This window comes from Orbicella faveolata, unplaced genomic scaffold (genome assembly GCF_042242905.1).
Source record: "Orbicella faveolata isolate gen_17 unplaced genomic scaffold, um_ofav_v1 contig_25, whole genome shotgun sequence".
NCBI classification, from domain to species: domain Eukaryota; kingdom Metazoa; phylum Cnidaria; class Anthozoa; order Scleractinia; family Merulinidae; genus Orbicella; species Orbicella faveolata.
In genome coordinates, this window is record NW_028301553.1 from 24,599,071 (window position 1) to 24,614,781 (window position 15,711).

Genomic DNA, 15,711 nt, shown 5'->3' on the forward strand with positions numbered 1-15,711 from the left:
AGGAATACAAACTGTAATGAACGTTTCTTGTCATTTTCTTTCGATGTCGATTTCAGCTACAGTGGAATCCATATTTCCTGAACCTCTTTGGAACTTTCCGATAACTCGAATTCTCTCCGCTCAGTCGAAAACTGTAATTTTACCCCCAATTTCTCTAACTAACCAACATTTCAAAACATTTTTTTTTCCCTTGGAGACTAAAAAATATCGGGATTTCACTGTATAACCACGATGCTTTATTCAAATCCTTTTAACATGGCCGCCGTCAGCTTGAACCAGTGGTCATGTCATTAGTTCGGGTTCTCTGTGGTTAAGCGAGTAAGTCTCAAAGGGGCTCTATTGTTTCGGCTATCGTTTAGTTAAACAAAAAACTACATGCATAATAAATGTGGTGGTTATATGGAAACCTTGCCAAACTGGGTATTTCAGTCGAAACGACTTGCTTCTGAAACTTGTTTCAGGGACGGATCCGACCGACTTGTCGAGTATAAGTAAAGTCTGCGTACGAGCCAAGTGGCTCATCAGGCCGGAGCTTAACCCGGTTTCAGTAGCATGAAGCGTCTAGGAGTATTTCTACTCCCCCCTGGGTAGGATGCTAGTCCATCGCAGGGTTACCCGCAGTTACCCCCCAGCATTAAATTCGCCGGTACTCATTTATACACCTGGGTAGAGAGAGGCACCGTGAGAGTAAAGTATCTTGCTCAAGAACACAACGCAATGTTCCCGGCCAGGGCTCGAACCCGAACCGCTCGCTCCGGAGTCGAGCGAAATAACCATGAGGCCACCGCGCCTCTCGTTCGGTTAAAAATCATTACATTTTCGGTGTCTTCATTTGTTCAAACCTCAAAGAGATGACCTGAGATTTAAGTCATAAACAGCGATTGGAGCGGGGCATACCTATACCTATCATTGCACCATCGAAGTCGAAAATTCGACGTTAATGCTTTGTCAGCCATGACAATCAGGCACAAGAAGCAGTCAGGACCTGGTAAGGAGCATACATCAGCGTGGCTACCAAGCATTCCAATATGGCGGCCATCAAGAGGGTCGTCTATGGGCGAAAGTTGGAAAAAAATCACCTATTTACCAGCTCTAAAAGTACAAACTACACTAGCTAGGCAACACCTGGAAGAATTAAAATCCAAAGGAACAAGCAGCGTTGAAAATATTCTACTCTTCTACGAGCATTCTCCTGTTTTTACCATTGGAATACGAAACAAAAACATTGACTCAAAAGAAAGGAAAAGGTTGGAAGATTTAGGAGCCGAGTTTCATTTTACCAACAGAGGAGGTCTGTTGACATTCCACGGCCCTGGACAATTAGTTTGCTATCCCATTTTGAACCTTGACTGTTTTAAGAAAAGTTTAAGGTGGTATGTAGCTTCACTGGAAAATACGCTTATTGAGACTTGTAAAAGGTTCGACGTGCAGGCAGCGACTACGTGTGACACCGGAGTCTGGGTAAAAGACAACAAAATTGCAGCAATAGGTGAGTAAATAAAATAAATATGACGACTGAACAAGCCTCCACATTCCATGTTGCTATGGCCCCTACCCTCTCTTTCCCTCTTCCCCCCTCCTCCCCTCTCCACTTGACGTAATGATGTTCTAACTCGGAGAGGGGGGGTAGGTGCCTGTAGCAAACGGGAGTGGTGCTACTTTTATGGATGGATGGGTTATTTGCAACATTTTTTGCAAGGATGGTTGAACAGTTTTATTTTTCTCGTTTTTTTTTTTTTTTTCTCTCATTTTTCTCATGGGTGGACAGATGCTCTGTGACTGTCAAACAAAATTAATTGAAAATCCTTGGGGAAAAGGAAATATTTTACAATGAGGAAAGATGAGGAAAAGGAAAATATTGTTTAGTTGTTAAGATTTAATGATTTTTTTTTTTTTTTGGTATTTACAGGTGTTCATACAAGCCGATGGATTACAACACATGGTATTGCACTGAACTGTAATATTGATCTGAGTTGGTTTGAGCACTTCACACCTTGTGGGGTAGAAGGCAAAGGTGTTACATCACTTTCAAAGGAAACTAACCAAAACATTGAACCGCAAGGTACAATTCCAGCCTTTATAGAGTCCTTTCAAAATGTGTTTGATTGTACTGTTGTGTTAGAAGATAGCAAGGATGACAGAATTAATGATAGCGTGTAATAATTATTGACCTTACAGAATAAAGAAATTAACTGTAGTTATATAGTTTTAATAAATGTTTTAAAGGACATGATGTATTGAATGTATTGCAAAGATAAGTGATTACAGTGATATATATTGGGAGAAATCTCCTTACAATGAATTACTAATAACTGGTGAAATTAGCACAAATTTTCCATTTCATCTTACACTGGGACCTTAATCTGAATTCTTTGAGCAACTGATAATTCCGGATATTTGTCATGCTTTGAGTGCAGTTGAACAGTTACAGGATATGCATAGCTATGTACCCTGATACCTGCATGATGAAGATACCATTTAGATTGTTTCTTCTGTGTAATTGCATATGGCAAATGTTGTGGTGTAACTACTGAAGCTGGAGTGTCCCTTTAATTTCTGTGAATCAGTGTTAGATTATAGATCAGTGGCTTTGTTTATTCGGTCCCAATGGGTCATGCCGTTATCGTGGTGGGATGGTTTGTGGTAACCTGTGATCAGGCATCCTTGTTTTGGGCAAATGTTTGCTTGCTTGTGTTACTTATTGATATGCCTTAATCTTATTTATATGCTTTAATCTGTTAATCAGTGTTAAATTATAGATCAGTGGCTTTGTTTATTCCATCCCAGTGGGTCACCCTGTTATTGTGGTGGGATGGTTTGTGGTAACCTGTGATCAAGCATTCTTGTTTTGGGCAAATGCTTACTTGCTTGTGCTACTTATTTATATACTTTAATAGAATTTAAGAAAAAAGTGTTTAAATGTTGCACCCCAAAAAAGCAGGTGTCATGCAGTAAAAACCTGCATGTATGAACCTAGTGGTTTTAGAAACTGTTGGCAGTAGCGTGTCATTTTCACACCCAAAAAATATAAGAACCCATTCAGCCAAGCAAGATCAAACAGGTTCTTATATATGGGTTACATATAAAAACCTGCCACTATGTGGGTTACATATAAGAACCTTCTTTCTTTTTTACTTCATTCCCAATAAAGTTTATTTACAGTTAAATTTTGATAAACATTTTAACCAATTCAAGGAGTGTGACTTTGGGATTACAAATTTATAGTTCAAGAAAGTATATACCACAGTCGTGAATAAATACTGTATCCTTAGGGACCAAAATCAAGTTGATTTATTTTTCTGGAAATCAAGAGCTACATCACTTTAGAAATTAAGAACCTAATTAAGAGCCTACTTAGCCTAAACTACCAGTAACTACCCCAAAATACAAGAACCTATTTTGCCAGACTTCAAAAACTGTAGGTTCTTACACACTGGGTTTTATTGTCGTTACTGCATTGCACCCCTAAGTCCCCACTACAGCCTACTCTCTACAACGGCCATTTTCCTCTCTTCCCAAGGTGGCTGCTGTGAATAGGATCGACTGTATTTTGGCTTTATCGGAAAGTGTGCAATTGAAGTAACCTCCGATTATCAAACTCTCCTAAGCAAAGTCTTGTAAAAACTGGTTTAGTGTAGAAAAGAATTCTAGTTGCTGATTGGCATCAGTTGGAACAAAGATATTAACAACAACAAAGGAGTCTTCGTCAAATAATAGTTTTGAGTAATGAACCTGCCGTTCTCAACAGAAATCAATACTTCAATTGAAAGGCCGCGTGCAAGAACGTCCCCTAGATTTTTCGGCCATTTTTGAAAGTGCTTAAAACTAGCTGAATTTTGGCATGTGGGCTTCGTTTCACCTGAGAAACATTGCTCTGAAGTTTTTTTCGCTGGGTTGCTTTTCGTTCTCGAGAAATAACGTATGCAAAAAAAGGCACACAGGTTGGAAAAAGCGAGTGGTTTATTGCATACGCAATATCTCGAGAACGAAGCGAACTTTAGCGCGAAAACTACGGGACATTGCTTAACATACCTGAACGAAACTGCATGCGAAATTTGGAGCGTTTTCAACAAAGTTCACCTTTGATTAAAATACCTGACGCCCTTTTCCCGCCGAATCCTTCAAATAAACGAGGTCGGGCCTTTGTTATGGTAAACAGAGCCGATCCTTTGTTATAATAGCCAAGCCAAGCCTTTGTTATAAGTCAAAGTCTCGCCTCGGTTTATTATAACAAAGGATCGGCCCGCCGCGACCGCAAGGACTTTGATTTTACTTAGAAACCAGCAAAATCTCAATTTCACGCAGCTTATATAAACTTGAATTTGTTGATTTCAGGTCAAAAGTGCTTAAAATGTCGACTCATGTTAACGCGCGACGGCAAGGATGTTGATTTCTCTTAGAAAGCAGCAAAATGTCAATTTTACGCAACGTAAAAGCTCGAAAATGTTGATTTCAGGTCTAAATAGGTAAAAATGCTGATTTCACGTTAACGCGTGACGGCAAGGATGTTGATTTCACTTAGAAAACAGCAAAATGTTAATTTCACGCAGCGTATAAGCTCAAAAATGTTGATTTCAGGTCTAAATAGAGAAAAATGTTGATTTCACGTTAACGCGTGACGGCAAGGATGTTGATTTCTCTTAGAAAACAGCAAAATGTTAATTTCACGCAGCGTATAAGCTCGAAAATGTTGATTTCAGGTCTAAATAGGTAAAAATGCTGATTTCACGTTAACGCGTGACGGTAAGGATGTTGATTTCACTTAGAGAACAGTAAAATGTTAATTTCACGCAACTTATAAGCTAAAAATTGTTGATCTCAGGTCTAAATAGGTAAAAATGCTGATTTCACGTTAACGCGTGACGGCAAGGATGTTGATTTCACTTAGAAAACTGCAAAATGTTAATTTCACGCAACTTATAAGCTAAAAATTGTTAATTTCAGGTCTAAATAGGTAAAAATGCTGATTTCACGTTAACGCGTGACGGCAAGGATGTTGATTTCACTTAGAAAACAGCAAAATGTCAATTTCACGCAGCGTATAAGCTCAAAAATGTTGATTTCAGGTCTAAATAGGTAAAAATGCTGATTTCACGTTAACGCGTGACGGCAAGGATGTTGATTTCACTTAGAAAACAGCAAAATGTTAATTTCACGCAACTTACAAGCTAAAAATTGTTGATCTCAGGTCTAAATAGGTAAAAATGCTGATTTCACGTTAACGCGTGACGGCAAGGATGTTGATTTCACTTAGAAAACAGCAAAATGTTAATTTCACGCAGCGTATAAGCTCAAAAATGTTGATTTCAGGTCTAAATAGAGAAAAATGTTGATTTCACGTTAACGCGTGACGGCAAGGATGTTGATTTCTCTTAGAAAACAGCAAAATGTTAATTTCACGCAGCGTATAAGCTCGAAAATGTTGATTTCAGGTCTAAATAGGTAAAAATGCTGATTTCACGTTAACGCGTGACGGTAAGGATGTTGATTTCACTTAGAGAACAGTAAAATGTTAATTTCACGCAACTTATAAGCTAAAAATTGTTGATCTCAGGTCTAAATAGGTAAAAATGCTGATTTCACGTTAACGCGTGACGGCAAGGATGTTGATTTCACTTAGAAAACTGCAAAATGTTAATTTCACGCAACTTATAAGCTAAAAATTGTTAATTTCAGGTCTAAATAGGTAAAAATGCTGATTTCACGTTAACGCGTGACGGCAAGGATGTTGATTTCACTTAGAAAACAGCAAAATGTCAATTTCACGCAGCGTATAAGCTCAAAAATGTTGATTTCAGGTCTAAATAGGTAAAAATGCTGATTTCACGTTAACGCGTGACGGCAAGGATGTTGATTTCACTTAGAAAACAGCAAAATGTTAATTTCACGCAACTTACAAGCTAAAAATTGTTGATCTCAGGTCTAAATAGGTAAAAATGCTGATTTCACGTTAACGCGTGACGGTAAGGATGTTGATTTCACTTAGAAAACAGCAAAATGTTAATTTCACGCAACTTATAAGCTAAAAATTGTTAATTTCAGGTCTAAATAGGTAAAAATGTTGATTTCACGTTAACGCGTGACGGCAAGGATGTTGATTTCACTTAGAAAACTGCAAAATGTTAATTTCACGCAACTTATAAGCTAAAAATTGTTAATTTCAGGTCTAAATAGGTAAAAATGTTGATTTCACGTTAACGCGTGACGGCAAGGATGTTGATTTCACTTAGAAAACAGCAAAATGTCAATTTCACGCAGCGTATAAGCTCAAAAATGTTGATTTCAGGTCTAAATAGGTAAAAATGCTGATTTCACGTTAACGCGTGACGGCAAGGATGTTGATTTCACTTAGAAAACAGCAAAATGTTAATTTCACGCAACTTACAAGCTAAAAATTGTTGATCTCAGGTCTAAATAGGTAAAAATGCTGATTTCACGTTAACGCGTGACGGTAAGGATGTTGATTTCACTTAGAAAACAGCAAAATGTTAATTTCACGCAACTTATAAGCTAAAAATTGTTAATTTCAGGTCTAAATAGGTAAAAATGTTGATTTCACGTTAACGCGTGACGGCAAGGATGTTGATTTCACTTAGAAAACAGCAAAATGTTAATTTAACGCAACTTATAAGCTAAAAATTGTTAATTTCAGGTCTAAATAGGTAAAAATGTTGATTTCACGTAACGCGTGCCGGAAAGGATGTTGATTTCACTTAGAAAACAGCAAAATGTTAATTTCACGCAACGTATAAGCTCAAAATGTCGATTTCGGGTTTAAATAGGTAAAATATGGCGGCCGGAAAATAGTGTTAACATCTGGAACTTACTTTGGTTATCTGGGACAATGATTATCTGCACTGAACAAATAAACATCAAATAAGCACTTTTCCAAATACAGCAACGTCTTAAATGGCTAAAAATCACGAGATAAATACATATTTTTCGACAAACGCGATCGTAGCTTTATGTCACGCACCGCCTAACAGATTAACAAATTAACCCTTCTGCGCAACGTACGGGTCTCCATACATCTGCATGTCCGCTGATCCCAGAAGTTCAAAACACTACAAATCATGCCGATATGAAATAAAATCAACGCAACCTGGATCACAGATCTATGTTACAATCGATCGCTACTTGTTGGCCATTATTACCTTTAAATGAAAAAAGCCGAAACAATCTAGTTACCAGTTCGAGAAACGCGAGCAGAACGTGATCGCAATGCATGCCGGGAAGGGTCTTTACACCTCGTGCGCGGGAAAGCATGGCGGTCGATACAAGACAAATTTTATAAGTCAAAAACCAGTTCTCGCTTTCCAAACTTTGACACTAGCAACGCTTGGCAAATGGGCCACAACTCACGAGAGGGTATTTTTCTTGGGCAAGAACTGCTCTTGGACTTTGCTGCCTGGCTCGATCTGACTTCGAACGCCGATAACACGATTACGGTATATCAGCTACCTTCGAAGTTTCAGAACACATTTTGATTCTTTAAAACGTGCTGATGACTTACGGGTTTATCGAGGCTTTATGTTGCCTCTCAACCACCAGGCAGGCACACAAGGTACTTTAACACTATGCTTAAGATATTAATTGACAGAGCTCTAATGCGGCACATCTCCTTTTCGTTCGATGGTATTTCGTTTGCCGCTCGATCGATTCACGTGTTGTGTTTACGTCACAATAACCGATGTAAACAATCTGTTCCCAGATTTCCGCTCTATATACTATTTTCCTTTGACTTTAAGACAGCTAAGATTCAGTGGAATACACTATATTAAACAGTCTGCCTGTTTGCTGTTTAACAAGATAATAAGGTTTCTTTTGTTTTTTGTTCAACAAAAGATCTCCAAAAGATGCCGCTTGGAAAACTGAGCTTTTTGCATACGTTATTTCTCGAGAATGAAGAGCGCCCCAGCCAAAAAAATTCAGAGCAATGTTTCTCAGGTACAACGAAGCCTACATGCCAAAATTCAGTTATTTTTGAACACTTTCAAAATGGCCAAAAAATCTAGGGGACGTTCTTGCACGCGGCCTTTCAATTATACAATTTAGAGAATAGTTAATTAGTGACTAAAGAATATATTACCGCTCCATTTAGTTATTTTTTGTTGTTCGTTTTTGCCATTTTTGGTTATAGCATTCCTGCAAAAGAAAACATGAAATAATAATTGAGCTCTTTTTGTTAGTGCAACCGTCGAAATACTAGACGGCGCTTAAATGAATTGTTAATAGACTTCTTGCATTAATTAAGGGGAAAGGGGACGGGAACTTCAAATTTAGACCATTAACTTTTTAAGTTAATGGTCAACCATTAACTTAAAAAGTTGCTAAGAGTAACGTGAACATTCTCTTCAGACAGGTATAGAGTAAGCAATGAAACTAACATTTCATCGGGGACTCTGGCTTCAAATTCTTGTTCCTTCGCGCCATACATGGCTTTTGTGAAGGTTTTTCTCTCCTCCTGGATTCCTGTGACGTAATCTTGTTGTTTGGAGATCTCTAAAACATCACATCGCACCGCCTGTTTCTTCTCCTGGGAATCCGTTTATGCTCTACTTCATCGGCTACAGTTTCTGTCATCTCAACTGTCTCAGGTGCCTCAGTGAAAGTGACGACTTTATTGGTATGTTGAAGCACATCAGGGAGAAGAACAACATCGCCTTCATGCTCTAAATTATCTTTAAGGTAAAAGTGAAGAATGATCATCGCAGTTAATTTTCCAATTTAAGCAATTGGAAAGAAGAAGCCTTAAAAAATCAGGGCTTCAACGGGATTAGAACCCGTGACCTCCGCGATACCGGTGCGATGCTCTACCAACTGAGCTATGAAGCCACACATTGGGAGCGAGGTCAATTAATTGAGTTCATATCTTCCCGTGAGGAGTGAAATGATGTGAAGGTTATATGAAATAATTCATATATGAACTGCAGCTGTAGATGAAAGTGAAGAATGATCATCGCAGTTAATTTTCCAATTTAAGCAATTGGAAAGAAGAGGCCTGAAAAAATCAGGGCTTCAACGGGATTCGAACCCCGGGGTTCATATATGAATTATTTCATATAAACTTCATATCTTCAAGGTAGTTATAGCTGGTAGGGCATAAACAGTGCTGCACACATCGACATATCTCTCTGATCTGCATCTTCTATGAACAGCAGCTGGATTGAAAGGATCTTGAACGAACACTTCACAGATCAATGTACTTCCACCCTCTTCATGCCGACACTCACACTCTCGTGCAGAAAGGCTATGACGAACAATTGATGAGAATCACTAGAAAAGGCTTTAACACCGACAATCTGGCTTAATTTGTTCAAAGTCTCTGTTGCTTCCCTATGTGGTAATGGGACCACTGCTGCTTCACTCAGCACGGTGAATTCTAGAGACTGTACAGTCGGAGATTCAGCTACATACAGATTAACAGACAGAGTTCCTGGATTTTCCTTTGTTGTCATGTTTCGCACTAGGAACCTTTAGTAATGACTTTTCAAGATGACGGCAACGTCTACGAACGATTAAGGCCCCATTTATATGGTCTCGGGTACCCATGATACCCCTTCCCCCGAGTTACCCTGGCCGAGCTAACTTTTCACTTATCTGTTGGAAAATTGAACCAACTGTTTTCTTGAGGATTGCGAACCCGTCTCGGAGGGCGAGACAACTCGGGTGGGCGAGTTGTCTCGCCTCGGCAGGTAGGGTAACCCTGGGAAGCAGGAAAAGTTTTCTTCACTTAAATACTTTTGCTCGCCTTACCAGGACAACTCTCGGCGTGGGAAGTGTCACATAATGCCTAGACTGTAGATTTCAGGCAGAAATTTGTATCAAAGAAGTGGAAATTAACTCGGCAAAACGCGCTGTGATCGAGTGACCGAGGGAAACTCAAAGAAAGGCTTATGAATAATCTTGGAGGGTCAACTTTGACTCGGCCTACAGGGAAACGTTTTCACAGATAAAATTGCATCAGAGGGAGGGTTATTATCTCCGACATCATATGAATGGGGCCTAAGACTGGGGTGGAGTCTGCGTTTTCCCGCCGAAATAGAAAAATCTTTAGCTTTCGCGACGGCAACGTCCTCACTTGACACTTGCACTTTGCAAAAACGGACTCAAAGGCTTGAAGATGAATTGCTTTAAGAACGTTCGGGAATTGCTCTTGCTTAGCTATGTTAACAACGTCGCTTCTCATAAAGCGTTTGTCCTTCTGTATGATGCTTATCCGTCCAAATTACCAGCAATATTACCCGTTCAATCTTGATGGCATCGATTCAGCCGAATGTAAAGCAGAGTTCCATGTTGAAAAAGCCGACCTTCCTCGTCTTCCTGAAGCACTGCAATTGCCTCCCACTTTCCACTGTCAACAATGGACTGCGTTCGACAGCATGGAAGGGCTGCGTGTTCTTTTTAAAAGAGTGTCCTATCCATGTAGGTATAGTGACACGATTCTTCGATTTGGGAGACCGGTATCTGTTTTTAAGCCCTGATATAACAAATCACACCTTAGACTACATTTACGAAAACCACGATCATCTATAGCATAGTGGAATAGAAATGTCTTAAATCCCCTTGCCCAAAAGCGGAGCTATGCTGAATGCATCTCAAGGAAAGGAGCTCCCCTCAACAATTGCTTCGGATTCGTCGATGGAACCGTCAGGCCAGGGCATGCTCAGAGAGTTGTTTACGATGGACATAAAAGGGTTCATTCCCTTAAATTTCAATCATTGGCGTAGCATAATGGATTAATTGGAAAAAAAATTGGGGGCCAGTAGGTAAGTAGAAATGAAAACAAATTTTCTTAGTCGATTCATGGTTGCAATCAGACTTAATTTCGTTCTCTTACTGTCTAGGGAGGGTAGCTTAGTAATGCCGATATATAATTTTTTGTTTTGTAATCAGAAAATTGATGGAGGACTTTTATATTTCAGAGGGACGGAAGCACGATGAAGGTATGTTGGCTGACTCGGGACTTCTTAATAATCTTCAAAGATTTGCCATTTCTCCCACTGGCCAACCTATGTGCATCTATGGAAACCCAGCGTACTCTCTTAGGGTACGCCTCCAAACTCCATTTCGTCCAGGTCGTCTTACTCCGCAGATGCAGACCTACAACGACGCAATGAGAGAACTACGAGTTTCCTTGAATGGCTTTTTGGCGACGTTATCAACTCTTAAATTCCTTGATTCAATGGTCTCAGCAAGTCGATGGCTCGTAAGCATTTTTTTTTTGAGCGAAAGGCTGTTCCGATTCAAATATCACGAGTCATTTTGATTTCCTATCAAAACGAGAAGTTCAGCCAATTATTTATATCTAAGGTAGCCACATGCAGTCCTCGACTGCCTATTTTTTGACAACTGATTTGAAAGCCTGATTCATCTGTTGCTGTTTTAACATCATGGTTGCATCGCTTCTTGCTGTTTTTCCTGTTCCTTTCGTTTAATCTCCAACTCTTGCTGGCAAAGTTCCTCTTCAGCGTTAGCATTTTCGCGCAAGAAATCCACTGGCGGCTCTGCACATCTCTTGCGGCCTGAGGTTGTTGGCTGATCATCATCAGTCGTTCCCCTCGATGGTTTTCGCTTTTTTGTTTCTCCCATACTCTCCATGGCTTTCTTCCTTATGTCTTCGGCTTTATCTTTGTCATTCTTCTGTTGAACTGATAGGTTTTCATCTGGTTTGATGATATCCTCTCGCTCGATCAACTCTTTGATTAGAGCATCCATCTCTGTCAAATCTTTAACGACGGCACCACTAGCCGCCGCCTCCTCTCTGATCTTTGACCTGAATTTCCGTTGAAGTAATACCCAGCGCTCTTTAACTCCTCTTTTGCATTGTCTTTGATACGAAACTGTGGTGAATCTATCTGATTTAGCTTTTTAGGCATAGAATCCCACACCTCTCCTAGGTTGACGCTTCCCTTCTTGAAAAAAAAAAAAAAAAAAAAAAAATACATCATTGACAACCATTTCCCAGAGCATCAGCACGTCATGTTCATTGTTCATCGGTCCACTCCATAGGCGCTCTACATAAAGTATAAAACACGAATTAACACAAAAAAAAAAAAAAAAAAAAAAAAAAAAAAAATTTGAGCATTCCGCCGAATTCCTGGCCGTCCTTGCAGAGCCAAGAGTTCAGTAAATGAAATTAAAGTCCTCTATAAGCTGCATTTGACTTCAGCGAGTCTTTTCTTTACTCACTTTACCTACTTGAAATGAAGTTCAAATTGTGTAAAATTCCTCGTAATACTCTTCGGCACTCACATGGTAACTCGAAGCCACACAAACTGCTCACTTAGTAGGTTAGCTATCACCGTTAACTAACATTTATCTAGGCATATTTTACTAAATTTTATGTAGAGTTAACTCGTTCAATGAACTTACTTTGATGCGAGCTGTTTGTTGTCTTTGTTCGCGTTTACAGCGCTGCTTTAGAACTGAAAGTTAAGACGAATATTTGAACACATTATTAAGTCGAAAACCCAGGATAAATTCCAATTTATGTTTCCCAGCTTAAGCCTTCGGAAACTAAAAGGAAAAAAATGGTAGATACGGAATGTATGAATGCAAAGAAAATGTACTCACGTTTTGTGGAGACGGGGAAACTCGTCGTTCTCACATCCGCGCAGAGAGAGGACAGCCTCCTGCCAAAATGCAAGAAATCTACCAGGAATAAATCTGACTTCCGGTCGCCGTCACCGTCGCCGTCGCCGTCGCCGTCGCAAAAATCTGCATTGCTAAAGGTCCCTACTGTTTTCTGGGGGACGGTCTGACCATACATGGCTCTCCTGTTCCTCAACAAATTCGCCTGCTTTTCAGATAGTTTAAGTGCCTTTGGAGGGCGAAACCTGCGCAAATCCTTGTAATGTGGTGTGATGAAAACCTGTGGGTAGTAGGACTTGGGTGCTGTGAAGTAAGCAAATGGTGTAAAACGTTGCCTTTTCAACCGTTCCTTGATTGCCCCGCTGAATCTGTAATCGGTTCAAGCTGTAGGGGCATCTCGGTGGCACCACTTCTCATTTCTGAAAATGTGTTTTCGACAATAAGCGATAAAAGACGTTTGATCCTGCATTTAGTGGTAACTGAGTTAATCCTTTAGGTTCCTGCTGGAGCAAAGAGCTTCAACAGTGTTTTGTGCCATATTCTCAGCTGTACCAGCGTGTTGAAGGCCAGTCTGGTTTTGCCTAATCTGCTCTTCCGCACCCTCCTAAGCACCGCCGGTGACTTTGATGGCGCTACCTAGATATAGTAAACCTTTCTACATCTTCCAGATCTTCGATTCGCCGCTCAACTTGATTTTATCCTTCTGCTGCCGCATGACTTTGGTTTTCTCTTTGCTTATCCTGAGGCCAGCTAGTGCTCTCTGCGAATAGCTCTAGGTTATTGGTCTTGGCTTGCATACGTTGAAGTTTCTGAGAAAGGAGGCCTACATCATCTGCAAAATCCAGGTCATATAGCTGAGTTGCTAGTGTCTACTGTATGCCTGCCTTACCCTTATCTTCCACCTCTCTCATGATTCAGTCGACAAACATAATAAAGATCACAAGGGTCAGTAAGTAGCCGTGCCGGACTCCTGTACTCATTTCGAAGATTCAGACTGTTTTTCACTGTGGATGGCTTGACAAGATGAGGGCTCGTAAAAGTCCTGGAACAACTTAATGAACTTTGATGGAATTTCATAGTGGTGTATAAGCTTCCTTATGATGTTCCTGTCAACACTGCGTTTTCGAAATCAATAAAGTTCATTTACAATGGCGTCTGCCGTTCTTTAGACTGTTCTACGAAATCTTATCCTTAAGGTGGCAGTATGGTCTGTGCAAGATTTGTCTTTCCTAGAGCCGGCTTGCTTACATTGTAGCTGTTTGTCAAGGGCATCCGTCAGTAATTGAATGTAGATTAGTGTTCACTTGATCCCAACAATCTAATCAGGAGTTCTGATCTCTTGTTCCCTGAAAATCATTTGACAATATTCCTAATTCCCTCAAAAGAAATGCCCCTATTCCCCTGCTCCATAAGCTCTGGGAGACCCAGCGACAATTAAATCAGAGTGAATGAAAAGAAGATATTAAAGCCTTATGTGCCTTCATGGGAAAGGGACTGGGCTCTGTTCATTCACACCAAATAAACCATGATCGGTGTAAACACCAGGACGTTTCATTTAAGTATTTTTATATCAAAGCCTACAATTTAATGAAAGTTCTTCACTTTTTAACTGCTCCTCGACACTTTTTTTTGCAACTGCTATAGTAGCTACAACATGCTCAAAAGCGATCACTCTATAGAAAAGTAAAGTTAAGTCTGGTTTTTCAAGCGATGGATAGCCTTTCCCACCAGTTAAGTTACTGTCTGATAGACGACATTGTTGATTTTATGAACACTTCTGTACCGGATAGTGTGTGATCTGTATATAGCTTTTTCCACCCTTTATAATACCGAGCCTGGAGTTCTCTTTAAAATTAAACCTGGTATTACAAAATTGCTTAAATGAGTGTAACGTACAGTTATACAAAATCGTCGAATATAGCTTTACCTAAAGTGATCAAGTCGCCTAAAATGACAAAAGCGCCGTAATTAGCATAACCTAGCGTGACATAATTTTCTAACAATAATATAGTGAAACCTAACATGGCAAAGTCACTTTTAAAATGCTAAAGCCAGTGCAACGAATCAAGTCCCCTTAAATTGCGTAACTAAGCGCGACAAAAAATCGCTGTTTTTCTTGTCTCCTACGTTGGTGTCTGGTGAATACTTTAAGGCGGCACACAATGTATTAGCAAAGGCAACAGCGCCTAAAATAGTACTAACATGTCTCTAACAATTCATGTAATGTAGCGATGTACTTCTTTGCCAGTTTTAGAGTTTAGATTGTTGACAGCCTGTCTCCAGGGTCTCTCTCGGAAAAGTAATCAGGTATTACGCTGCGAAGCACGTTAAACGCTCCCCTCAGACGCGTCTGCTTTTTGCGCTCTCTTTCTCGATTCAGTTCTCTTCGATTAGTCAATGGCATTCCCCAGGATCGGTGACCTTTGGAATGCAGGTTGTTCATAGTTTGCTCGGTCTCTTGTTGAAATTGCTCCACACTTTCTCTCTGTAGCATTGTGTCCCAAGAGGCAGGGCAGTCAGGGAAGGGCAAGCAAATTTGTAGAAGCACTTGGTTGTAGTATATTTTTTTGATGGGTTCATTCACTTGTAGTGGTGCTTCGTCGGGAACATACGTTTGGTTGAACTGCATCTGCAGGGAATTGAGAATGGATCAGTAAATTAATCGACTTTGCCCGGTTTGAGTCAAATATAAAAGTGACGGGAATAAGTTTCGGATAATTATAATTGACCCTTGAAAAGATACCAAAATGTCCTTTTGTGGACCCAGAAGGTACCGAGATATCGTGGAGATAACTCTAAAGGTGTTTGGTTTTGATTTTAAAAACACCTTAAGCGAAACCGAGGAACAAGCTGATGTGGAGTTTCTCTCCCCCCAGCTCCCAGGCCATGATTATAAGCCTTAGAGAAACGCACAATCCTTTTTTCGGGTTTCTCTATGTCTGTAAAGACGCTGAGTGAAAGTCGGCAAGAAAATTCCTTGAAAAAACGCTCCAAATAAACCTCCCTACATTAAAATTTTACAAGTATCCCAGCTTGCCAGGTACAGCGTGTTTCACCAGAAATAATAAGTGCGGAGGGGTATTTAATTTAATTTCTGGATGAGGTGATACACCCAGG

At 40.0% G+C, this 15,711-nt stretch overlaps 2 pseudogenes across 1 annotated transcript; one reads left to right on the forward strand and one right to left on the reverse strand.

The window, feature by feature from the left end:
* The first annotated feature begins 1,026 nt into the window (after window positions 1-1,026).
* LOC110057991 (octanoyl-[acyl-carrier-protein]:protein N-octanoyltransferase LIPT2, mitochondrial-like) lies at window positions 1,027-2,228 on the forward strand (annotated as a pseudogene). The gene is made up of 2 exons (XR_016208784.1): window positions 1,027-1,489; window positions 1,910-2,228. The product of XR_016208784.1 is annotated as an octanoyl-[acyl-carrier-protein]:protein N-octanoyltransferase LIPT2, mitochondrial-like (transcript).
* Window positions 2,229-11,338: 9,110 nt separating this feature from the next.
* On the reverse strand, window positions 11,339-12,010 carry LOC149109591 (uncharacterized; annotated as a pseudogene).
* Between the last annotated feature and the right edge of the window lie 3,701 nt (window positions 12,011-15,711).